We start from the raw sequence: 25,001 nt of genomic DNA on the forward strand, positions 1-25,001 counted from the left end.
GGACACCCTCCCTGGCAAAGGTGGTCCAGCCAAAGGCAGCTGAGAGGGGGAGAGTTACTTGGATGGATGGATGGATGGACAGAGCACTGAGCAATAAAACACTCCTTATGCAGTGGCAAAATGACAACTAAAGCTAAACTTTTAAAGCACCTTGTGTTTGAAGGGGTTTGCTGGGTTTACATCTGAGTGATCTTTCCCTCTGGGCACCACTGTTGTCCCAGGTTATATCTGGATTTGAGAACTAGCAGCCACTTGTAGCTGCTCTGTGAATTTTTCTTTTATTAGCAGATGCTTTTCTGCATTGTGCATCTCTGCTGACAACCTCCAGCACACAAGAAATGTGAACGCTCATGGTTTCAATCTGATACGGACTGGAAGCAAAATTAAAGCTAAAAGAATCCCACGAAAAGGAAATCCAGCTGTAGCAGCAGCAGAGCTGAGCTCTCAGTGTATCACAGGCAGCTACTGCCCTTTGCAAGTTTATATTTCCAAACTGGTTGCAGTGAGATGGACAGTGGAAGGTAAACTCCAAATGAATCTCTTGCAGAGAGATAAATCCCTGAGGCAGACACAGTGGTGAGCCCTCCTGCTAAGGCAGCCTGCAAATGAGAATCCAATATTCCTTAAGCATCACTGTTCCTGCACACATCAACCTCCTAATTATCAGTCTGACAATGTGTTTGCAGTACACACTTATGGCTTATACACTGCAAGAGCAGAGCTGCTCTGTGCACATGGAATGGGGATTTTCCCTGTGATTTTTGAGGTCCAATACCCTGGACTGCTGCATATCCTCAAGTCAGCATAGCTCACATTAGAATGGTAGTAAATCATCACCAAAATTGGTAGTTCACTGACCATGTTGTTAAAGTCAGCAATTTCTGTGCATTAAGCATGTTGATGACCAGAGGACACCATGTTTTTCATTGATGCCTCAACACCTTTTGCCTGTTGTGATGCCCAGCAGATCTGAAAATCTGGACCTCCATTCCCAAAGGTTTTTTAACTTGCTCTGCCATGCAGGTACATGTAGAGCCAAAGGGATCATGATAAGGCAAAGGATCATCACTGGATGCCACGTGTGGTAAGTTTTTCCATCAGGCAAAAAGAAATGAAAACATGCATTTAAATGAAATAAAATAGTTACTGTTCAAGGTCTTAGAAATCCAGGTAGTAATTTTCAGGGTGAACGAAGGTTTCTGCACAAACAATGTTTTCAGAGTATTGTTTGTCTTGGAGAAGAAGTGCTCATAAATCTACAGCCTGTGCCATTGCAAAAAAATTATCTCAGCTAATTTCAGGCCCAAGCTAATTAATCAGCACTTGTTGCCATGTTAATTAGCCAAAAGTGACCTCAGACGAATTTGGCCTTTTCCGGCTACTTAGCCCTAATGGGAGAGTATGCACCTGAGGCAAAACCTGGGAATAAATAGATGTGAAACCTGCTTCCAGCTGGGTAAATACAGCCCAGATTTCCTGGTTCCTACACTTGTGAAATTAACTGTGCCCCAACCTTGCCTCTCTTTGCTTTCTGGCCTTGAGGAACATCTACGACTCTCTGAGCTTTAAACGAAGCCCTTGCAAAGTGTTATTTATGCAGAGGTGGCCTTGGAAAACTTTACAGCTGGGTCTTGGCCACTCGTGGGATTATTGCTGCAGTATTTCCTGCTGGGAAGGCTTGTTCCCTCGGCAATAAAACGTGTGCCAGGAGTGCACAACTGCGGCAAAGACACTCGGGAGGGAATGCCAAGGGTGTGGAACCAGCTTTGTGCCTGATTCCACTGACCTTCAGGAGCAAGATCCCTCCTCCAAACAACCCTCTTGCTGTGACACTCAGGATTCCCCCTTTCACCACCAGCTTGCTCTCAGGACTAGAGCTGCAAGACCAATAATAAGTTGCAACTTTACCACAAGAAAAATGGCCCAAGTGCCTTTCCAGCTACGTGTCAGTGGTGGTGAAGAGAGGAGAGCCAATGTCACATCACCATTTGACAGGTCATTTACATCTATACAGCCAATTCCTGTTGTTTTCCTAAATCAGATGTTCTTTTCCAGACAGAAATTATGGAATTTGGCTTTCCCCTTCAGAAGGCTTTCTCTAGATTAGGATATGGAGATGTATTATGTGAGCTCGAGTTAAATTGTTGGTTAAGGCAAAGCACTTGAGAATACACAAAGTTAACCAGGTCAAGAATGTTATTCCTGTAGATCTATTTATTGTTCTATATAGATCGATAATTTATACAGGTCTGCTGTTATAGATCCCTTTACTCAGTTTTATGATCTTAGTGTGCCTAACTTTGCGATTCTCTGACAAGAAAATAAACATGATTATCCCCATTGCACAGATGAAGTGACTTGCCCAAGGTCTTGAGTGAGAAAACAAACCCTCTCCATCTACATGAACTCAGCGTTTCCAGCTGCTGCTCCACTCCAACCCAGTATCAGCAGAAGCAGCTGGATGAAACAGGGCAACAGAACACAACTACAAACCCTCTTTTCTATCAGAGCCCATGATGGGACACCCAAAGGCAGCACAACCGTCCCTGAATGCCTCTCTCTGTCAGAGGGATAAAGCTGGAGCACTTCCAGCCACTGCTCCCATCCTGCTTATGTACAAGCAAGTTACTTCGGAAAGTTTCTGGTCTCAAGAAAGTCTCTGATTTTGAAAGTGTTTTTTAATCTACTAGAATGTTTTTCCTTCTAAAGAAGCTGCAATTCCCACTCTGAAGTGTTTTAGTAAAACACCAGTTTTCCTATTTTCTCTGTCTCTCTGACTCCCACCAACTTGCTTCAAGAACCTCCTCAACTGAATCATCCCCACTTGAAATTGCTGCTCTTAAACAGCCATTAACATTTCAAAAAGCTGTTTGAAAATCCCAAATCTCTCTTGAGTCACTTCCAAGGAACTTTTATGAATCATGGTTTGTATCATATCACACCATTCAGCAAGACATGGGCTGGAACAAAGGTATTAATGGGCATGACCAATCTTTAAAATATCCACGTGAGGAACAGCAGTGAAACGTTGTGAAGGTTACAACTGGGGATGTGGGAAGCCAGAGGTGAGTCTATGGCTGCTTCTTAAGGGCTGTTTAATTTTCTTCAGCTCTTTTGAGCCTGCAAAGACTGAAACATTCAGTGTAGGAAAAGGGAATTATTTTCCAAAATTGCAGTCATGCCTCTTAGCATGGTCTTATCTCTGGAACATGACCCTATTATGCACAGTAACTCAAAATAAGAATAAATCATGTTGGTCTCTCCTGGGACCAAGTCAGAGCATGTTATATTTTGAACTGAAGCTGGTTTGAAATCAGTCACTAAGGCACTGTAGGAATTCTTTAAGGACTTCTTCAAATGTGATGAATTAAAAAGCAACATTGCTTTTAACCACTTCACTCTTCTAACCCGGTTCAGCTCATTATTTTGGCAGCACAAAATGCAAAGGGAAGGCTTCTTGCATTTCACATATTCTTTCTAGATAAACAGAGATGCCCTGTTGCTTTTGGAAAGGTTGATTATTTTGTCCATAAATTTAAAAGATGCTCACTAAACTGCCTCCAAGACCCCATTTCTCTAATGTTAATGGCAGAACTGGGGAATGAGGAAAGTGGCACCTTCCCCAACTCATCTCCTCTGTCCCCTGTGCAGTGATGAGCTCACACACCCTGTGGAAAATTCCTGGTGATTTCCTCAGGTTCAGAGCTGGTGTTTGGAGCAGGGGATATGGGAGAGAAGCACCTGAAGAATCCCAGAATATGCTGAGTTGGAAGGGACCCACACAGACCATCAAGTCCAGCCCTCAGCCCTGCACAGGCCCATCCCCAAGAGTCACCCCTGTGCCCCAGAGGATCAGCCAAACCCTCCTGGGGCTCTGGCAGCCTTGGGGCTGTGCCCACTGCCCTGGGGAGCCTGGGCAGTGCCCAACCAGCCTCTGGGGGAAGAACCTTTTCCTGAGATCCAACCTGAGCCTGCCCTGACACAGCTCCAGCCATTCCCTGGCTGCTGTCCCTGGTCACAGAGAGCAGAGCTCAGTCCCTGCCCCTCCTCTGCCCCTGCCCAGGAAGGTGGAACTGCACTGAGGTCTCCCCTCAGTCTCCTCTTCTCCAGCTGAACACACCAAGTGCCCTCAGTGTCCTCACACGCCTTCAAATCAAGGCTCTTCCTCATCTTCACTCCCTCCTTTGGACACTCTCTGTTGGCTTAATGTCTTTTTTGTATTTCAGTGCCCAAAACTGCCCCAGTATTGCAGGTGAGGCTGCCCCAGTGCAGAGCAGAGCAGACTCCTGTGTCTGAAGCCTGCAGAGCATCCCTGGGAGGCTTCAAGAATGAGTCATGCCAGCTAAGGCAGAGGATAACCCTTCCCCTCTCCCTCCCTTACCTTGCTCACATGTATTACACCTTGTGCCTTTCACTGCAGGTTAGTAAAGATGCATTATAGATGAGCAGCTACCGGGGGGTGTTGGTAATGTGGGGTAGAGTTTCCCAGGAGCAGCAGGCAGAGCTGGGCTAAAATTGATCCCAGCCTTTGTTATTTGACCACCTCATACAGAGTGTTCAAACTGCCCCACAGTGGCTCTGCCTTTTGTTTTGGGCTGCCCTGTAGCCCCACGAGCTCTGATACTTTTTCGTCGTCTTCACTGAAAGATTTTTTTTATTGAGAAGTGCCATGGAATCTCTCCAAGCAACGGGTTAATGTTGAAATCTAAATTCTAGTTCAACAGGGACCTGTCTGTTTAATGGCAAGTTGTTGGTTCAATATTGATATATAGAGAGAAAGCAGGAAAAATAACCTGACAATGATGCTCAAACGAGGTCGCTGGGAGCGAATCTGGTCAGGCTCTGCTGCAAACTAAAGATGAGCAATCATTTCAGTCTGGAGTAGTGCTAAAAGACATCTCAAGGTTATTTATTTTTAAATTGGTGAGTTGAATTCAACACTGGAGTAACAGGGAGGTATGAATATCCCCTGTGGAGGCAAGGATTTTGGGGAGGAGATGGTTCTTTTGCCCTGGAGTTGGAAGTGCCTTCACTAAAAGGTTGTTTCCTCTGCTGAGGGGTACAAAGGTGCTGATAAAATAAAATGAGGATGAAAAACTCCCTCCAAGGGGATTATTGTGAAAGGCAGGGAAGGGAAGGCACACAGCACATAACACACAGCTTTTCTTAGCCCTGGTCATGGTCATGAGACAAAGTTTGAAAATTTGTCCCTCAAAACCTACAACCCAAAAGGGAAATAAAAAGAAGCCAAACATTCAGCTGCATTTCCTACTATCTCAGCGTTGAGGAGATTGACACCTGATTTTTGAACACTTGGAGCTGGCAATATTAATAAAGCTGCTTTCATTGTCAGCGTTTCAATGTCAGGTTCACTGAAGCAAGGACTGGAACTGAGCGATTCTCTCTCCCAAATGCACGTCCTGACCACCGGGCTGGAGAATGTGCCGTATGCTCCCTTTCCATCTCAGTGAATCCCAAAATAGCCCATGCAAGACATGCTGCTGGAGGAGGGACCAAAAGGTCTCTCTCTCATATAGTGATGGAGAAACTCTCCTTCAGACTGAAGCTCAGATTCCCCAACATTTGGGCAAGCGAGCATTAATTACTGATTTAGTGCCTGGAAAAAAGGCTGTAGCAGCAATAAGGCAAACCTTCAGTTTTGGAAACAAAAGTTTGTGCTTCGGGTTCCAGCAAAATAAAATGTTGTGGGTTTTTGCTTTGGGGAGGGGAAAAAAAAAAGCAAACAGGCAAACAAACAAATTACCTCAGGCTAATCACAGGCACTAAAAGATATCACTTCCTCCCTCCAGATGGAAAATAGGGTATTTGTACAGCCCATATTCAGAGTGTTTCATCCCTTCAAAAGGCTGAATAATGAAAAAACATAAAGGCAAAAGCAGTGCCTGGTGTCCTGAAGATTTACTGCAGTCCTCAGGGAGTCTGGGACAGCAAAAATATACTGTCCCTGTAGTCTGCCAAACTTTGCCACCTGCATCTCCTCCATGATTTCTGGAAATGCCACAGTAGGAAGAATGGGGCAAGAGCAAGCAGAAAAGCTCCTTTCCAGGTCTAGGTATTCCCATATACCTAGATGTGTTTTCTAAAGCCCCAAATCAATGAATTGGGCAAGTTACCCATCACCATTAGTGAAAACATCCTGCCTGTTGTATAAAGTCCACATTAGCTCCTGTCCTCAGAATGGTTTGAAGGTAAACCAAAACGAGGTGTAAATTCCACTCATCTCAATAGGAATTTTAACTTCAGCCTCTGAACCTGGTCCTTAGAACAACAACAACTGAGCAGAAAACTATCTTCTCATCCCATGCCTTTCCCTGCAGGATTCCTGTCCTCTCGACTTCCATGAGAGGGAAGGGGATCACTGGGTGCAGGGGTGGGGAAGGCACCTCCTCAGCACTCATCTCCTGTGCATGCATTTCAGTTTTTGGGGTTTAACATGAGCATGACACGAAGGAGAAGTCCTGCCAACCCCAGCCAAGGGGTTTGATCCCGCCCCTGCCAGATTCTGCCCAAGATCTTTCTTGTTAATGCCACAAAGGAAAAAAAAATGAAGGTGGGCCGCATAGATGACATCTGAAATCAGTTTAACACATCTCCCTATTTCCTTTGAGCTCTGGAGAACCAACAGCCCAGACACTGAGCTCTAAAATGGTTTCACCCCTGTGCAGCACACATCAAGCTGCAATCTCCTGTTCCCTTCTCTGAAATACATAAACCATATGTTCACCCTCAGCACAAAGGTGACTTTAATCCACGGCGTGCACGTCCAGGCACACAAAGCAGCTCAGTGTTTTTGTGCACTATCTGAGGGGAGGTGTGCATGTGCCAAACACATCAATCCTCCCAGGAGCCCAGTGTGAGCAGGCACCTCGGGGACACAGGCACTTAACTGTTTAGTGCACACCATTGCAAGAGTCTGTGGGACCGAAGGACTCACATGTGCTCTGGTCTCTGTTCCACATCCCCTGGTTTCAGGTGCACTGCTCAGGGGCTCATCTCAGTACAGGATGGGCAGAACCCTCATTATGTGAGTATTAAAGCTTGTATCTTCTGCTTTAATTCATCACCTAGCTGCCCCAACCAGGCAGGTGCCAATGTCCCCACTTGCAGTTCCAGAGCCACAAGCAGATGCTCAGCCCTGTGCTGCTTTCTCAAGGAGTCTGAAGCCCAGACAGGGCATTGCAAAGGGGGTCAGGTCATTCTGCACCTGAGAACAGGATTTTGACCTGATCCAGGCTTGTGCAGCCCAGAAGAACCTGCCTTGTAACAACTGAGCAACCTGGGATAGCGGAAGGTGTGCCTGCCTGTGGCAGGGGCTGGAATGAGATGGTTTTAAGGTCTGTTCCAACCCAACCATTCTATGAATTGCCATCTTTGGGCTATTTTAGGCCAGTGCAACTGCTGCCCACCCCATATTATGCTGCACAGTGAATATGACTGATGGCAGCTGACGTGTCAAGCTGTGCAGGGCTGTAGTCAGGAGAGCAGCCTCAGCCTCAGCTGCAGCCCTTCCTGCCCCTCTGCAAGATGGAATATCCCATTTTCACCCCTCTTAATTAAAATGGGTAGCACACTCACAAGGGGAAGCAAGAGGTTATGCTCAGCAAACAATGGTCCACTCAATTAAAAGGAAACACTGAGGAAACACGGAGCAGGGCAGTCAAGTGTTTTCATTTATCCTCTGCTGCCTTTCACCCAGACCTGATTCTGCTTCCACAGGACCAGTCACACCCCTGTCGCTCCTCTTTCTCCCTCACACCCACCCACTGCAGGGATCAAACCCTGCCCAGAGCAAACACCTTGATGTAGTAAACCAGTCACCTGGTGAAAGCTTCCCAAAACTGTCCCAGCAAGGCAGGAGCCTGAAGCAAACAAGTCCAACAGGACAGGTAGCTGACCATAATTTAATGAGGCTTCTGTGCACAAAGAAGGAATTACTGGATAACCAAATTTAATGGTAAAAGCATTCCTATTCATGAGTCACTCCTGAAGGGAGAGGTGGGTGCTGCTTTCCCTCTTACCTGCAGGTACTTAATAACAACTTTGGGTTATTAGATAAGAAAGAATTTTAAGCTTTAGCTGCTCTTCCCCAGTGTTGCAATTCTCTTGCAAAGCTGGAGGGTTTGCTTTGCAGCTGCTTCCTCAGCCAGGTATCAGGATCATCTTTCATTTAAACAAAATAATAGGTTTCTAGCCAGGTTGAACAAAAAAAGCCAAGCAGAACAGGCTCAAAAGAAAAGAGGCAAATGGAAACCTTGTGTTATCAGTCTCCCAAAAAATAACATGAGTTTTAAATTTTCTTTCCTCCCCTTGCTCACAGTTTTCAGTCACTTGAATAAGCAACACTGCTCTGTTATTTAGTTCATTTATTTGCTTTCTGCCCTCACTAAAAGTAGAAAAACCCCAAGCTGGCTGGTTTAACATGTCCTTTACAGGCAGATGTGGAAGTGCTGTTTGGGTCTCTCACTAACCCCTTCCAAAAGGATGAACTTCACCCATTTCCAACCAGCTCCTGCAGAAACCAGTGGCTGGGTGGGAACAGCTCCTGCTCACACCACCCAGGTTCCTCCCCTGGGTCCTGTCTCACCCAACCACACTGGGCACCTGGGGGCTCTTCCTCAGGAGCTGCTAGGGCAGTGTTGGCAAAGGGGCTGCCCACACCCACCCTCTGCCTCCATCCCCCCAGCCCCAGGGAAGAAGGATCACCTCTTGGCGTAAAGCAGCAACTCCTGGAGGGGATCTGCCATGAACTGAGGGTCTGGCCACAACAAAACCTGGCACCCCGCTCCCCCAGGGTCTTTGGGAGCAATTCCCATGGCCTGTGTAATTTATTATGCCTATCATCATGATCAGGATGATTTATTTGTCCTTTGAAGCACATTTTCTGCTTGCCAGGTGCTGGGCACAAAGAGAACAAACCAGGAAATAACAGGGAATTGAAAACTCACGTTTGAAGTCTGAGAGGAGGTTCTGGGATGTCCTTTTACATCTGCATTGGAAGGAGCACAACCCCAACTCCCTGCCCAGGACACAGAAGGTGCCACAAGGCTTTGGAAAACTGTTTGCCATTCTGGGAGGTGGCAGAGAACACAAAGGTTGGCAGCACTCAGCAGCCTTGCCAAAAGTCCACATCACAGCCCTCATGGCTGCAGCACCTTTCCTTGGACACAAGGTCACTGGAGCACCAACTGGACACTAAAAAAAAGGATTAAAAAATGGGAAGAATGTAGCAAGTGAACTTAGAGCATCACAAAGCAGAAAGCAGATACAAAATTCATTGGATTTGGCTCCATTTCACACAACAGACTGTTCAATGGCAGATGTCAAGTGTATTTATGTTGTGGGAACATTTCCAGCTACTTCCTGGGGTCTGGGAAGATCTCTGTGATTCGCCTGAGAGAAACTGTTGTTGCCTGGTTAGAGATGAGAGTTTTCATATTTACAGCTCCTGTTTCCACCTTCCATAAACTGTCCTGTGCTGCCAGAGGACGACACTCAAAATCCTTCTCTGCCACAAACATCCTTCATTGTTTTTCATCCTCTTCCTCTGCTTTCAAGGGAAAGCATTTCTTCTTTAAAAAAAATGGTTTTACAATTGACTGAAACTAATGGCAAACTCACATTAAATTAATTGGGTTGTTTGGCAACAAAATCAGGAAAAAAATGGAACATCAAAACACATTTTCCTTGATATTTTCAAGGAAAAATTTTCTGACATTTCATTTGGAAACAAAGCTCTGTTTCAAAAGATACTCATGTTTAATAATTAAAAAGGGGGAAAGAAAAACAATCAAGCACAGTATGCTGAGGCACATGAAATGTTTTCCTGACCCAAAAAAACCCTTAAAAATACATATTTACTGTTTCCTTCTGGGAAACAAGTTTTCAGATAAACCCAGACTGAACCTTATCTTGGGAAGAGGGTTATCCTGTGAAATAAAAAGTCAGTGGTTTGCACAGTCCCTGTCTCCAACTTTTGCTTTATAGAGGAGTTGGTTCTGTTAGGGAAGGTTTGATAAGCTACAAATCGGTAAGAAGCAAATAAACAAGGCAGGGCTGGACCCTGCTGGCAAAAACCCCCAGGAGGAGCCAACCAGAACCTCACCAAGCACCAGAGGGAGGAAGGAGAGGTGGTGTCGAGGCAGTGGCACAGAGGCCCAAATCAAATTGTACCCAGGAGGAAGAGAAGACCTTCAGTGCCAACATCCATCAGCTCAAAACTGCCTTTTTTTGGCTGGCTGCTGCTCCCAGGGAGTGGGAGCTAAATCCAGGGGGAAACCTTTTCCTGCCATCTCCCTCGGAGCTGCTGGCAGAGCCTTTGTGGTAAATCAGGGATGGGGTTGGGTTGCTCAGGAGTGATTGATGTTGCTTCCTGGAAGACCAGACTTCCAGGTCACCTCGCCCACCTTGGGGCTGGCAGTTCATTATCATGCTAACAGCAGGGCAGCCCCAAATCTCCCTCCTTCTAACTGCAATCCTTTATTACCCGCTGTCAAAAATACCCTAGGCCAGCTAGGATTCCTCCCACCTGCTCCCCATTTCCAGCTCTGCCTGGAAAACACGGGGTAAACCCCAGCCCTGGGTACAAGTCCCATCCTTTTTGTCTGTGCTGGGGCAAACCGGGAGGTGTCAGCAGGGGCTTGGCTCTGCAGGTGCTGGAGTTGCTTGCTGATACCCAAACCTGGGAGATTTGTATGTGGACACAAAGTGCTACCACCCCCTCACCATCCAGGGATTTTATCCCCCCTCAGGCTCAGAAAACTGATGAGGGTGCAGTGAATGGGGGGTCTCCCGGGGCCAATTAGCAGAGATTTGGGCATCATCCAGACACTGCTGGGGATGACTGAAAAGCCTGGAATTTCTCCTGTTATTGCACTGTTCACTCACCAACACACACAGTGGGCACAGGGGGACTTGGAGCCAAAATAGAGTTTTGTTTACCCAGACAGCAGGGCTTGGGCACCAGTGGTGGCAACCTGCGTGGTGTGTTTGCATCCAAATATATTCCAAGCACTACAAACAGCCCCAGAGCTGTGGCTGGAATGCAAACGAAGCAGAGCAGAACCTTGGGGGCAAAGCTGGGATGCTGCAGATGCTGCAATAACCTTGTCACCTGGAAAGCCAGGGGTGTCACCGAGGCATTATTGCCTTCCTGGGATGTGTTTTGCATTTCTTTGCCTATGCAAAGCAGAGGAGGAAGCGATGAGCCTCGAACAGCTCTCCCTGCCACGATGAGGGCCCTGCAGCAGGGGGAAGGGAGGTCTGCCAGGGGTTTTGTGGAGCTCTGGATCAGTGGACAGTGCTTGGGTATCTGCCCTCTCCCTTGGAAAGAAGGGAATGCTCTTACATAAAATGTGGTCAGTTGTAAAGAACAAGCTGGATGTGCCTCTGGTAAATCTGGTGATGCCTCATGCACTGCCCAAAACCTCCCTGGAAAACCAGACAATGTTTTTTTTCCCCTCTGTTTTTCCACTTGCAGTGATGCTCGAGTGCTTCTTATAAGTCCAGAGCAGAAACCATTTCTGCTGCAGGAGCATGTCTTAAAGGTGATGGTATGTTTTTATGAGGCCAGGAGGGAAACATTTCAGCCACGACTAAGAGTTTGCTGTCTAGACACATATTCAACCAAAAAAGGGACACTTTAACGTAATCCCTACACAGCTCACAGAGTACTGAGCACAGCTACTCAAAGACCCTTTCAAGTCTCACACCCCAAAAGCCTTTCTACCCACAAGAAAACTTCAGCCAAAGTACACAACCTTCAGGGACACCCCAAATCCTGCCCTCACCCCAGGCACTCCCCCCATATATCCTGCCAGCCCAGCACCAATTGAGGGGTGGATATGAAGCCTGCAGTTTACAGAAACACTCTCACAACTTCAAACAGCCTCAGACCCTGCTAGGCAGAAGGAGTATCTGAGTTTCCATGCTGTAAACAGGGAAAACACTGTGTGTGTTGGAGGGAAGCAGGCAAGTGTCCACTCGCAGTACTCACATGAGCCTGAAGTGCAATCTACTGTGCATGGAACCTCCTGGAAACATCCCTTTTGGCTGTTCAAGGGCATCTCTGCTGTTGTACATTGTGCCCCTTCGATTTCTGCTTGCATGGGGTCCACACAACGTGGCAGCACCAGCAGGACCCTGCCCAGATAAAGAGCTCAGCCTGACAGAAGCAAACATGTCAAGCAGTGACAGACATCGATGCCATCAAGGATAGAAGTGACTGATGTGGTTCCAACTGTCCTGCTGTGGGTGGAGGAGGATAATCCTATTATCAGTCATCTGCAAGAAACTGGATCACCAGTCTGGCCATGGGCACACTGGAGCTGTCAGGTGGCAGGCAGGAGCCTCAGGAGCAGAGCTGAAAGCTGTCAGACAGGTCTGAGGTTTCTGGTCTCACTGATCTAAGCTGATCAAAGACACAGGACATGGCTACTTGTTGCAGAGGTCCTGAAGCTGTGCTCCAGTTATCTTTGCACTGACCCCAGGTTTCAATAGCAGAAGCCATCCCCTCTGAGGATGGGACAACTTCTCTGAAAATTAACAGAAATTCAGAGCTAAACCCCACCTCTAAAGAAATATCATCAATTAGGTTTAGTAACAACACCACAAGCTTCAGCTCCAAGAAACTCCTGCAGCTGTGTGCAGAGAGTGCCCCTGAAGACACCAAACTGTGCTCTGCTGAACTATGCTGTGCATTTCCTGGTCTTTGTCCATATCACACAAACCACAGGCAAGGCCACATCACCCCACTGACCACTCCTGATGACCCCACAAAGATGTGAGGGTTTGCATTTTGGTGGGTCTGATTCCCACCACACGAGATATGCCAACCAGAACAGCAGGAAATGCAAGTTATGACGACTGAAGGATGGAGACACCAGATCAAACACATGCAAAACAGAACAAAACATTAAATTTTAGAGCAATAAAAGCATTTGTTCCATTTATTTCTCCTGACAAATTCTACAGCTGTTTCTGCCCTTGTTAACCCTCCTCATAGGTAATCACAGCAGTGGGTTTGCTTCCTTCTGCAGGATACAAGGATCACACTGGATGTAAAGAGTGACTGTGTGCTGTGTCTTTGAATTCCTGCTGTTGGTTATGCCTGGTTAGGAATGATTACACTTCAGTAATGGTTATTATTCACAAAGTTCCTGGCCCACTCCCTCAGTTGCAACTTCACCTTCCTGGGTTTTCTTGTCTGGGAATTGCTCAGCAGTTGGGTTCAACACCTTGACAGATAATCTCTGCTGCAGAACTGTCCCAACATTGGTGTTACTTCTGCCAAACCTCACATAAATGATCTCAGGAAGGCACAGAGTAACCCAAGTGTTGCTGTGAGGTGTGAAGGTGCCAGGTCTTTCCTCCTGCCTGAACAGGAGCAGTTTCATGGCCCAAAACCAAGCAGACTCCTCTCCAGGATGGGGACCTTTGGGTGGCTTTTAGAGCTGAGGGCACAGAGCTGGGGCAGAGCAATGACCAGCTCTCTGTGCTATTACAGGACCACGTTAAGGGCTGAGGTGATGCCACCAGAAGGCTTCTTGGGAAATGCACTGACAGGAGATGGTGAATCCTGGACAATGATGCAGCAGAGCAGCCCAGCAAAGGGAATAATTTTTAGCATCAGAAAGACCCCTCCAGGATGGCTGGAAGTGCTTGTTTGGCTCAGCTCCTGCTGCCTGTAACAGAGCTCCTGCTGTCTCAAGCTGCTGGAAGTTGTTCACCTTGGCTCCTTCAGCATCTCTCCAGCCCCTGGGATACAAGAGATTTGAGCTTCTACAGACTGATTAAAGAGACATCATTAACATTTGTCACTGGTACACTGGATCACAGTGTTAGAGACCACACGTGGAGCAGAAGCAGCAGTCCAAACACCAAACTAAGGGAGAATCAAGGAGAACTATGGGTTACTCCAATAAAAAGTAGAAAATTGGTGAAAAAAACCCCATAGAGACTAGACTTCTATCAAAAAACATAGTGGGACCTAGCTCTAGGGGTCTGTAAAATGTTTCAGCTGCAATATTTTCATTAAAAAAAACCAACAACAACAAAAAAAAAACAACAGAAGGAATTATTTTGCTTTTCATCAAGATGTCAAAATTTGTGGTGAGACTGAAACAACTGCTTCTCTTCCCACCCAAGGCAGCAGTAAAAGCGCCACTGCCTGAAGGGTGGCAGCATCCTGAGGGGCCTCCCTGGCCCAGCACACCCATTACAGCTGCTTTACTGGGGAGCAGCAGAGCTCTGTGCTAACACTAACCACTCCCCTGGAAGCTGCCGGCTTGGGAAAGGAGCGACACCGTCGCTTTAGGACGAAGCCAAGCAGAGAAACATGTGTCCTGGGCAGGATCAGGGAGCAAAGTGGATATCCCAGGAGCTCCTGGCAGGTGGCTGGAGCTCCCAGTGCCCCCGGTGGGGTCTGGTTTGCCAGAAGGAACACGAAAGCCCCGCTGAGGCTCCCGCAGCCCCAGCCCCGGGCGCTGGCACTAATGAAGCTGCCTGGCCCTCCTTCCCTTTCTCTTTTCTTTTCCCAGGTTGGAGCACCCCATGCCACCAGAATGTACTTGAAAGAACAAGATACTTCCTTTGTATGGGGAAACAAATGATGATTAATGTGTTAGTTGTAATTAATCTGCGATGACAGATTAGCAGAGCAGTGGCAGTGCCTTTTGCTGCTGCAGGAGCCAGCGCTGATAGGACAGCTGGTGAGAGGGGACACCAAATTCAATTTGCTCCTCATTTGCATACATATGACAACCATCTGTGCTAATAGCACTGCAATGTCTCTATTAGGCTCTCTTTTAGTGTGCCAGCTCACCTAGGCTCCAATTAGGCCTTTAAGCGAGGAAGCTTAAAGCATAAATATTTGCCGAGGGGAAGGGGTGGCTCAGTGCCTGCCCTTCCTGCTGGAGCCTGAGCCCTCTCCGGTGCCCTGCTGCCGTTTAGCACTTGGTAATGAGATGCTGAGCTCCAGCAGCCCCAGCCCCAGGTTATGCAAAAGCGTTTTAAGCCATGTGAGAAAATCCAAAGGGGCTGTGGAGGCTGGTTCAAACCCAGCCCTGCAGTGGGGAAGAAGCCTTGGCCAGCCAGGGCCACATCTGCCCCATATTGTCACCTACATTTGGGAGCTTTCACTTGAGTGCTACCCCCGGGGGAGGAAAAGGCTGTTGGCAGCCACAGAGAGGTACCTGGTGGGAGGTCACCCCTGCCAAGGTTGTGTTCCAGCTGACACCCCACTGCCCAGCTGCTGCTGCAGCACCAGCACACGCCTGCCCCAGCCACGAGTGTGCCACGGGGGTTTGTTCCAAGGGGCCATTCATTTCTGTATGTGTAATTCAAAAATAGCAGTCCCAGGCTCCCCTGAAAGCTAATTAGGGAACCAGTTAATTAATGAGCTGGCTCACCTACCCAGGTCCTCCTGTTCTTCCCATCAAGGTGATTTCTGCAATTTTCAGTTTGTTTCTTGTTTTCCAGCCTCGACCCCTCCAGAACATTCACTGAACTGAGAGCGCAGGGAAGGGCTGGGCAGGAGAAAGGACTGGGCAGGAGCTCCCTGTATTCACAGTTAGGGATGCAGTAACACCTGCAGCCAACCCAGAGCTGGGCTACTGCTCCAGGCACTGTGTAGGTCCCTTCAACATGGAGCAACTGGAAACCAGCCATGGAGGGCAAAGCAGCAGCCCCTTCTGCAGCTGTCCAAATGGATTCTTTCACGTGGTTCAGTGCTGCAAGCACTTTTCCACCTCCTGACCAGGAATCCGTCCCCAGCCCTGTGTCCCAGCAGGGCACAGGGTGAGCCCTGCTGTGACCACACTGCTCCTGGTCCCAGTGTGGGCTCATGGAAGCAGGATCAGTCCCACTGTGCTTCCATGGAGAACCTTCCCACAGCAGCTTTCAAGAGACATCAACTCTCCTACTGCAAAACACAACTTCTGACACCAAATCCTAACACAAAGACCAATCCAACTCATTCAGGGGCCTTTCCACAGGTGTATCCAGAGTTCAGGTGTCCCAGGCCATTGTATCTGTTTTGAGGGAAAATCCTACTGTGTTTTATGGAAAACCACTTCCCTCCTCTGCTCCATCCAGCACAGGGTGGTGCAAGGCAGGCATTAACTGCTCCTCTGAACACACACAGCTCTGAGTGTTGGGAGGGATGGGGAACAAAGGAAATGAACCTCAAAGCCCTGAAATGCTCAGTTTAATTCCAGGCAAACCAAACTACATACACACCTCCCCTGTTATCATCACACGAGTATGGGCCAGAAGTTTATAGATCAAACATTAAGAGAAAGATACTATAATTGTTCCAAACCCACATATTAAACAAAGCCGAGACTTCAGACACACAAAAAAAGGCATTTTAAGAGTCCAAAGAGAATAAGATGTGAAAATATGGAATTAAAATCTCCAGACCACCTTAACTCCACCTTCCAATGATACCAAGTGTGGTACAGTGATGATCAAGGCATATTCCTTCCTATGGAGACCAACAGGACCAGCATGACTTGTCTGTGTGCCCACTGAAGCCACAGAAATTTTATCCAGAAAGAAAACCTTGCCCTCCACTGGCACATCCACAGTTCTCATATTTCTATTCCTATATTTTCTTTTGTGAACGGTGAAGCAAAAGTTTTATATTTTGCCTTTGGAAATAAAAACAATCGGAGGTTCAAGTTCAAAGGAGGAAAACTTCCATTACACGCTTTTTCTGTGAGAAACCATTTCCCAAACACACTGCCTGTTATCTGCCCTGTCAATGTGGACAGACAGATCATGCTTCAAGCTAAAACCAACTCCAGAGTTTCCTGACCTGACAGTATTAGCATTACATGATTTATATTTTTGGCCACTTCTTTTTTTTCTGTTATTGATCCAGATCATTAACTACCAGAACGTTAATTAACAATGTCATCCTGTAACTCAGAAAAGGCCAAATAATGGAACAGCCCTGTGCAGCTGGTGTAAGTCAGTTAATTAGTTCACATGAGTTCTGAAAGTTTCTTGAAAAAAGAAAAATATCAAGGCTCAAGGAGCAGGAGTGATGGAGAAGCTGCCATGGCCACGCTGTATCTACGTGTGCTGGGCTACCAGCAGGATGCAGCTGCAGCTCCCAGCTCCTGGACAGGCAGATATCCCACTGGAAAAGTACAGCCATAAAGGGAAAATCAGCAAGGATGTGCTGCCAGGGAAAGCAGCCCAGATACCAGGGGCTGGGGCTGTGTGTTTGTCTGCAGGTGTGAGTGTGCTGGAGCTGCAAAGCCACTGAAGGCACTTGCATGAATTTGGAAACATTTTGGAAATGGCAAGTTTGCAAGATTTGCAGCCAAAAAAATAGAGGGTTTTTGCAGTCAGATCCTTGCAATGCCTTCACTTATGAGGGAAACACTGCAAAAACCCCAACAGCATGGATTTTCTGGGTTAAATCCTCAACAACATGAAGTTCTCAGGTGGTGGCTTTTTTGAGAGTCAAAGCCCACGTCTCTGCAGAGCATCCCTGAAAGGCACCCACTGCACAGCACCCAGCACCAGAAAAGCATCTGTTCTCTGGACTTTCTCTGAATCCCCAGGCCCACCCACTGCACATGGAGCTGGCAGGGATGGAACACACCCATGCCCCTCCATTGTGCCCTCTCTGACCCCTCCAAGGGCCCAACTGCAGCTTTTTCTCCTCTTCCCAGCTCTGGGGGGCTCAACTGGTGCAAAACCACAGCAGCAGTGTTTCCTCTCCTCCCTTTTCTGCAGCTGAGAGCCTGCAGCCATGTGAGAGGGTTCCTGGCCACCAGGACAAGGACTGCACTTCCACTGCTGGGTTTGCTCATGTCCATGGAGTGCCAGAATCATAAAATGGTTTGGGCTGGAAGGTACCTTCAAGATCATCTCATTCCAACCCCCTGCCATGGGCAGGGACACCTTCCACTAGCCCAGGCTGATCCAAGCCCCATCCAACCTGGCCTTGGACACTTCCAGGGATGGGGCAGCCACAGCTTCTCTGGGCAACCTGTGCCAGGGCCTCCCCACCATCACAGGGGGGAATTTCTTCATAATATTTAATCTAAATCTACTCTCCTTCAGTTTAAGGTCATTCCCCCTTGTCCTGTCCCTCCACCCCTTGTCACAAGTCCCTCTCCAGCTCTCCTGGAGCCCCTTTAGGCACTGGAAGGGACTCTCAGGTCTCCCTGGAGCCTTCTCTTCTCCAGGTGAACTCCCCCATCTCTCCCAGCCTGGCTCCAGAGCAGAGGGGCTCCAGCCCTTGGAGCATCTTTGTGGCCTCCTCTGGACTCTCTCCAAGGTTCACATCCTTCTCGTGTTTGGGACCCTGGAGCTTGAGGCACCTGGAGACCTGAGTGGGGCAGAGGGACAGAACCCCCCCTTCACCTTCACCACAGTGTGGGATCAACCCAGGGCACAGGTGGCTTTTGGGGCTGTGAGTGCACATTGTCAAGACATGTCAAACTTCTCGTCCACCAGCATCCCCAAGTCCTTTCCCCAGCTCTGCTCTGGAGCCCATCCAACCCCTACCCTCAGCCAAGGGAACCCCACAGGGAGCTGTTCCCACAGTTAATAGAAGATGTTCTCGAGGGGTGAGTTCTGTGCATAGGAAGGAAGATTGAGATGATAAATAATGCAGCCCTCCCAGTGGGGCTTGGGAGTGATGTGGCACTGCTCCCATTTGTGAGGAACACGTTAGGTAGCCCTTGCCAGGGAGACTCCCTTGGCCCACCAGCCGTGGTACATCTTGAAGGTGCTAAGCAGGTCTGCCTGCTGCTTTAATCAGCAGCAGCCTCGTGCTGTCACTAACACTTCCAAGGCAAACAGTGAATAAATGTTGACAAAACTCCCTGACAGTCCCATTCAAAAGCTGCAAAGATCCTGGTTTGCATCTTTGCTCTCCAAGGACAAACTCTGGTGAACCTTGGCAGGGCCAGCTTAGGGTGAGAGCCAGCAGTTCCAGGACACACACAGAAGTGGTATGTGGGATTTTAATGTGTCCTCTTGTGCAAAAAAAAGGGTAAATCCTATTATTCCCCCCTCCCCAGGAGGCAGAGAGTATCCAGCATACAGGTTTGGGAGCCTGGTGTTCGTGTCACCACTGACACCAACATTCCTCGTGGCCTTGGTTGAGTCATTTTGCCTCTTGCCCAAAAATTACACAGTGTGCAGGATGGACAAGGGGTGGTTTGGGAAGGTAACTCCCATTTTGCCCAAGGAATGCTGCCACATCATGGAGAAGCTAAAATAAAGAGCAGGCACAGAATGATTCATCACTCCCAGGACCGGCCAGGATGAGGCAGCCTCTGCGGTGGGTCCCGTGCAGACATCCCTGCCCCTGTGATTAGAGCCTAATTGCAGCCCTGAGGGATCTCCGGACACACACACGGCCGTGCCCCAGGGGACGGGGCTAAATCCGATCCCCGGGAAGCGGCAGAGGAATTCAGTGTGGGTTTAGTGCTGCAAGGAGCAACCAAACGCTCTGGGGAAGGACCAGGCGGGGTCAGACCACGAGCCTGGGACCTGCTGGGGGGTCGGGGTGACATTTCACCAACGTGGCACCCTCAGGACTGAGCTCAGCACTGACATCTCCAGCCCAAACCTCCTTCCCTTCCGAATCTGGGGGCCTTTTGCCAAACAGCTTTCAGCCAGGCTGGGCTGTGGGATGTCCTCTCTAGGGCAACATGTGTCCCAAACCCTGAGCTATGAGCATTTCTGCAACCAAACAGGAAACTCCCCACCATGCTGCTCTCACTACACCCCTGAGCTTGCAGAAAAATCCCACCCAGGCTTGTTTAAAAACCCCAAATCCCTAATGGGACCCTTACGCTGTGGGTACCTTCACTTCCTACAATACTGCAGGAAAACCACATGCCTGCAAAGGCAGGGGACAAGGTCAGAAGCAGCTGCATCAGCTAATTCATGTTCACACACCCTCCAAAAATCCCCCAGCTCCTCCTCTGCCCTTCCAGACCACAGGTGCCTCCATCCCACTCCCCTTCCTGGTCCTGCTGCTGTTCACTGAGACAGATGGTCTGATTCCTCCTTCCCATCACTGCCCTCCATAATCTAGTTTATTGGGCACAAATTAGTCAACACCAGAGCTATGTTAATTAGTGGCTCATTAATTTTTCAGTTCATTGGTTGAAAGAGATGCATAGAAACATTCACATTGTGGACACCAAAACTTGGTTTCACCCGACCTGCAGCATTTCAGTCTCATTTCTTAAAGCTATTTGGGGATGACACTTCAAACAGAAATGTCAGTTTGAAACAAAATACTCTGGAAGAAGTTGAAATGAAGCATTCTGACTTCCTCAAATTTTGTTGCCTCCTGTGCAAAGGGGAATGTGCTGGGAGATGATTTGATGAATTTGACCTGAATGGAAGAATTATTTCAGCTGACTAAGCATGCGATGTTTTTTCCAGAAAAACATCATTTCATCAAAAGTTCCATCCCAAAAATGTATCATTTATGCCATTGTTGTAAGTGTAGGATTAGTGTTCAAAGCTGTTGGGGAGAAACTGAGCATCACTGTGAGGAGCCAACTGCTCCCCTGTGTGTCTCTGTACATGGGTTTGGTGGCACATACACGTGTCCCTGCCTTGGGGCAGAACTGCTGCTGTCTGGGTGTCCCATCCTACCTGCCAGCCCAGCCCAGCACAGCTGGAACAGCTTTTGTCTCTGGAGGAAGGGCCTGAGCTGATCTGAAGCCAGAAAATTACTCTGAGTGTTGCTCTTCCCACCCAGCCTGGAAGTGTCCAAGGCCAGGTTGGACGGGGTTTGGAGCAACCTGGGCTGGTGGAAGGTGTCCCTGCCCATGGCAGGGGGATGGAATGAGATGAGCTTTAAGGTCTCTTCCAACCCAAACCATTCTGTGATTCTCTGATTACTAGGACTCTGTTGAAATATTTACTCAAGGCTCACTCAGGCAGGTCTTTGCATGCTGTGAGCAGCAGACAGGTTCAAAACCTGCTTTCCCCTCTCCCTAAATGAATGCCCAGGTCTGTAAAAGACTTCAGATTGCTGCCACTGCCTTCCAGTCCTGCAGGCAAAGGAATGCCAGGTGGCAATTTTAAGGAAAATCCTCATTTTCCTCCCTTATCCTCAAAAGGTGACACTGAAAAAGCTTCACTGGCCAAAGGAGCTCCAGTAGGAAAGGAAAATACTAAAAAAGCAGAGAAGAATGTCCCAGCTTCATTCCTATTCTGTCTACATTTGTGAATGGGAAGCATTTTGGTGAGGGGCAGGCACCACATGCACCTCCCACAACCAGGGGAATCCACAGCACAAGAAAAGGGTTATTAGAAAGTTATTAGAGCTACAACTTCCATTACTTTTAGTGGCCCAGTTTCTCTCAGAAGCTCTTCCACCAGAATTGTCTTGTCCTGTCCAGCTTGTCAGAAGCTCACACCATTTCCTCTGTGCAAGAGGAAGCCTCTTTGAGTTTAACCATAGAATTGTTTAGCCTGGAAAAGCCCTCTAAGATCATCAAGTCCAACCATTCCTCCAGCACTGCCAAGGCCACCACTCAACCATGTCTACAAAAGCCACATCTACAGGGCTTTCAAATCCCTCCAGGGGTGGGGACTCCACCCCTACCCTGGGCAGCTGTGCCAGGGCTTAACAACCCTTTCAGAGATTGCTCCTAATGTCCAATCTAAACCCACCCTGGAACAACTTAAGGCCATTTTCAATTGTCCTATCACTTGGGAGAAGAGTCTGACAAATTCCACTGGCACAGTGTCCATGTGGGAGCACACACACAGCCAAAAAACTGTCCCTCAGTGCAGCAGGGCCCTCCACAGCAAAAAGTGTCAGTGAAAGCCAGGGAATTGGTGGGTTAAGCACCATACTGCCTGGGATTTTGCATTTCTTACGAGGACAGTGCATTTTTGGGCACTTGCAGTTGTTCCCACACACTGATGGAGATGTTACTGGACCCACAACAGCCAAGAGCAAGCACATGGAGTTGTCCTTTGGTGACACCCCTCACCCACCAAGGCTAGTGGGTGACACTTTATGTCACAGCCACACTAAACAGTCACTTTGGGATATTTGGGAATTAAGCCCTGGTTTGGTTTTGCAAGTCAAAAGTGTCCCCTTGATGAACTCCTCCATAAAAGTGCTTTGCCTTTTGTTTCCTGAACAACACACGGAAATCAAAATGGTACAACCAGTCCTGGATATTAATTACGACATATTCTGGTATTTACTGCTTTTAAAACTCCAGATGCTGCTTTGCCAAATTGCACAAGAGTATTACCTTATTTAACATGGAATTACATGTTCCTGTCCCTTGTGGTTAGCACGAAGAGCACCCACAGGAAACAAGCACATCCTAAACGCTCAGAAACCGAGCAGTAAATGAAAACCCGCAAATTTATTGTGTCTAAAAATACATATTTCAACTTTACAGCCGAACTCAGGAGTTTTCAGGCTGATTCAGGGCTTTCTCACCATCCACCTTTTCATGTTCCCACACTGGAGCATGGACAGTCCTCTCCCCTTCCTCAGGAGAATTCACTTTGGGCTTTGCTGTTTCCAGTTACTCAATCCAAATGCTGGGTTGACACCACTGTCCCCCCACACATAAATTTGCCACATAATTCCCTGGATCATTTCCCCAGTTCCTACAGCAGGTAGATCTACCACTTGCCTCAGTTCCAGCCTCACTGCTTTTCCCTCAGCCCTCCCTGTTTCACAGTCTCTGGGTATCTGCTTTTATCCTTGTAATAAATTAATCTCCAGTGCCATTTCTCGGTCTTATATCACTTTGAGGCACCGAGCTCCATCCTTTCCCAAGTCTGCTCCTCTGTCTCCCTTGTGATGCTCCTCTGAGCTGTTAGTCACTTGCACTCAAACCTTTAGTCCCAACTTTCATTTTTTAAAGTGGTTTATGACTTCTTCAATTTAGTAAGACGTTACTGAATGAGGCTGGAGTTTGTCTCGTCAGCTTTTCCAGCAAGGTTATAAATCTGCTTGTGAAACATGAATCTGATGAGAGGTTTGAGGAGTTACAGGCCTTTATTCCTAACAGGCTGCAGATGCCCCTGCCTCTGGATCTCAAATGAGATCTATTTTAAATATATTTTCCCTGGAATGCATAACATGTGGGGATGCTACAGTGCTTCTTCAAGGGCAGCAAGTGAGCTGTGCCCAGAGGCTCAGGGCAGCCAGGACAGCCTCCTGCAGCACTTACTGATTAAGGTGATGCTCTGAAACCCAGGAAACCTTAAATCCTGTTATCTTACAGAGAAAAAGCATGGCCTCTGTCCAACACAGGAACATGGTCCAGAGTGGTCAAATGGACTGGATTAATCCCATAAAACCACACTGTCCAATCTGCCACGGAGGAGGCAAGACAAAACTTATCACAGGAGGCACAAGGATCCATCCCACAGCAGGGGAGGCAGCTCTCCAACGCATGGGAATGGTCACCCAGGTTTAACCAGGATGTGCAGACAAGACCACGTTTCATTCAAAGCTTCTTAATGGGAAGTTACATCCTCGTGGTAGCAGCAGGACATGGGGAGAGGGGGGTGGGGGACAGGGAGGAGTTGGCCCTTGGCACAGGAAGGATGCATTGGAAATTAGCTGTAAATAGTCCCTCAGCACCCATTTTTAATGCTGGAAACCAAGACCTTGCAATTTGCTGCTTATGCAGAGCTCAGGGTTAAGGCAGCAGCATATTTAACTTGCCCAGGAAGCTGGGCTGTTCTATCAACGTGGATTACACATGGAGCAACTGGGGATTATCTTTTCCAGCCTCCCCAGCTGGATGCAGCCCCATTCAGCAGCAGAGATTGCCACCATTCCCAGGGAACCTGCAGCATCATCCACTACCAGCACCTCATCCAAACCCCATCACTGCACAGGGAGTCCATCCTGCTTCCCAAACACCTCAGCACCTCTCATCCATGCCAGGGAGTTAAGGAACTCAACACTTTGTTGGTTATACCATTAAGCACCACAAATAAAGAACACACAGGGCCCACTGAGCTCTTCCTGCACCTCTGAGACCTGGGATCTAAAGAATATATTCTTCAGCCCCATCTGCTGGCCCTGTATCCACCAGCTCTTTGCATAGGCAGCTGTAAAACCTCTTCACACACAGCTGCAGCTCTCCCAAAACCAACACCCTGCACCTCAACATTGCCCCTGAACATCACAGGGATGAGGGAAACCCATCAGTGCTCCAAAAATGAGAGTTCCAGTCCCTCCCCATTAAGCCATGTCACCATGAGCTTTGAGAGGGGACATGGACAAATGCCATAAGTCAGGCAGGCACATAAAGAAAGAATAACCTTTGGATGGGCCTTTCCTGAAAACACAGCATTTCCTTGGAACTGAGTCCAGCGGGGAGAGTTATTATGGGAAGATTTACTTCCACTGGGATGCCAGGCTTTTAATATCAGCCTTTTAAATAATGCACATTTAAAAAGGTTATTTTACTGTGAGAAAAGGTTAACACTACTGTTAGTTGTCTCCAGCCTATCCCGGATCAAGTGCCTTATGTCATCTACCAGTAGCAGAATTAAAAGTGGCATTACCTGGCTGGGGCACAGCTGTGTCAGACAGTGGCTGTGGATGAAGGCCAGCATGGGGGGAGCCACAATGGGAATCTTGCAAGAGCTTCATCTTGGGGAGGTCCTGGCTGAGAGTCTCAGGTCTGGTTGTTGGTTCAGGTCTTCGCTGTGCTGAATATCCCATCTCCCATTTTGCAGTGAACCTGAGCGAGAGAAACAACCTTCAGCACTTCAGCTGCTGTTGGGAGACATCCATCATTTCATCATCCTGCTCTGGCCCCTCCTCTCCCAGCAAAGAGCTGGGGGGTAACAGAGATCTGGGGGAGCCATAACAGCTAAATAGGCTTTGATGTTCACACAGGCTGTAGGACCCATTCCTGCAGACTAAAACTTTTAGTAAACATCCTGTAAAGTCTAAATACAAAGTTGAGAGCATGCAAAGGAAGGTGTGTGGCTCA

Source organism: Corapipo altera, unplaced genomic scaffold (assembly GCF_003945725.1).
Source record: "Corapipo altera isolate COAL_440 unplaced genomic scaffold, ASM394572v1 122, whole genome shotgun sequence".
Taxonomy (NCBI): domain Eukaryota; kingdom Metazoa; phylum Chordata; class Aves; order Passeriformes; family Pipridae; genus Corapipo; species Corapipo altera.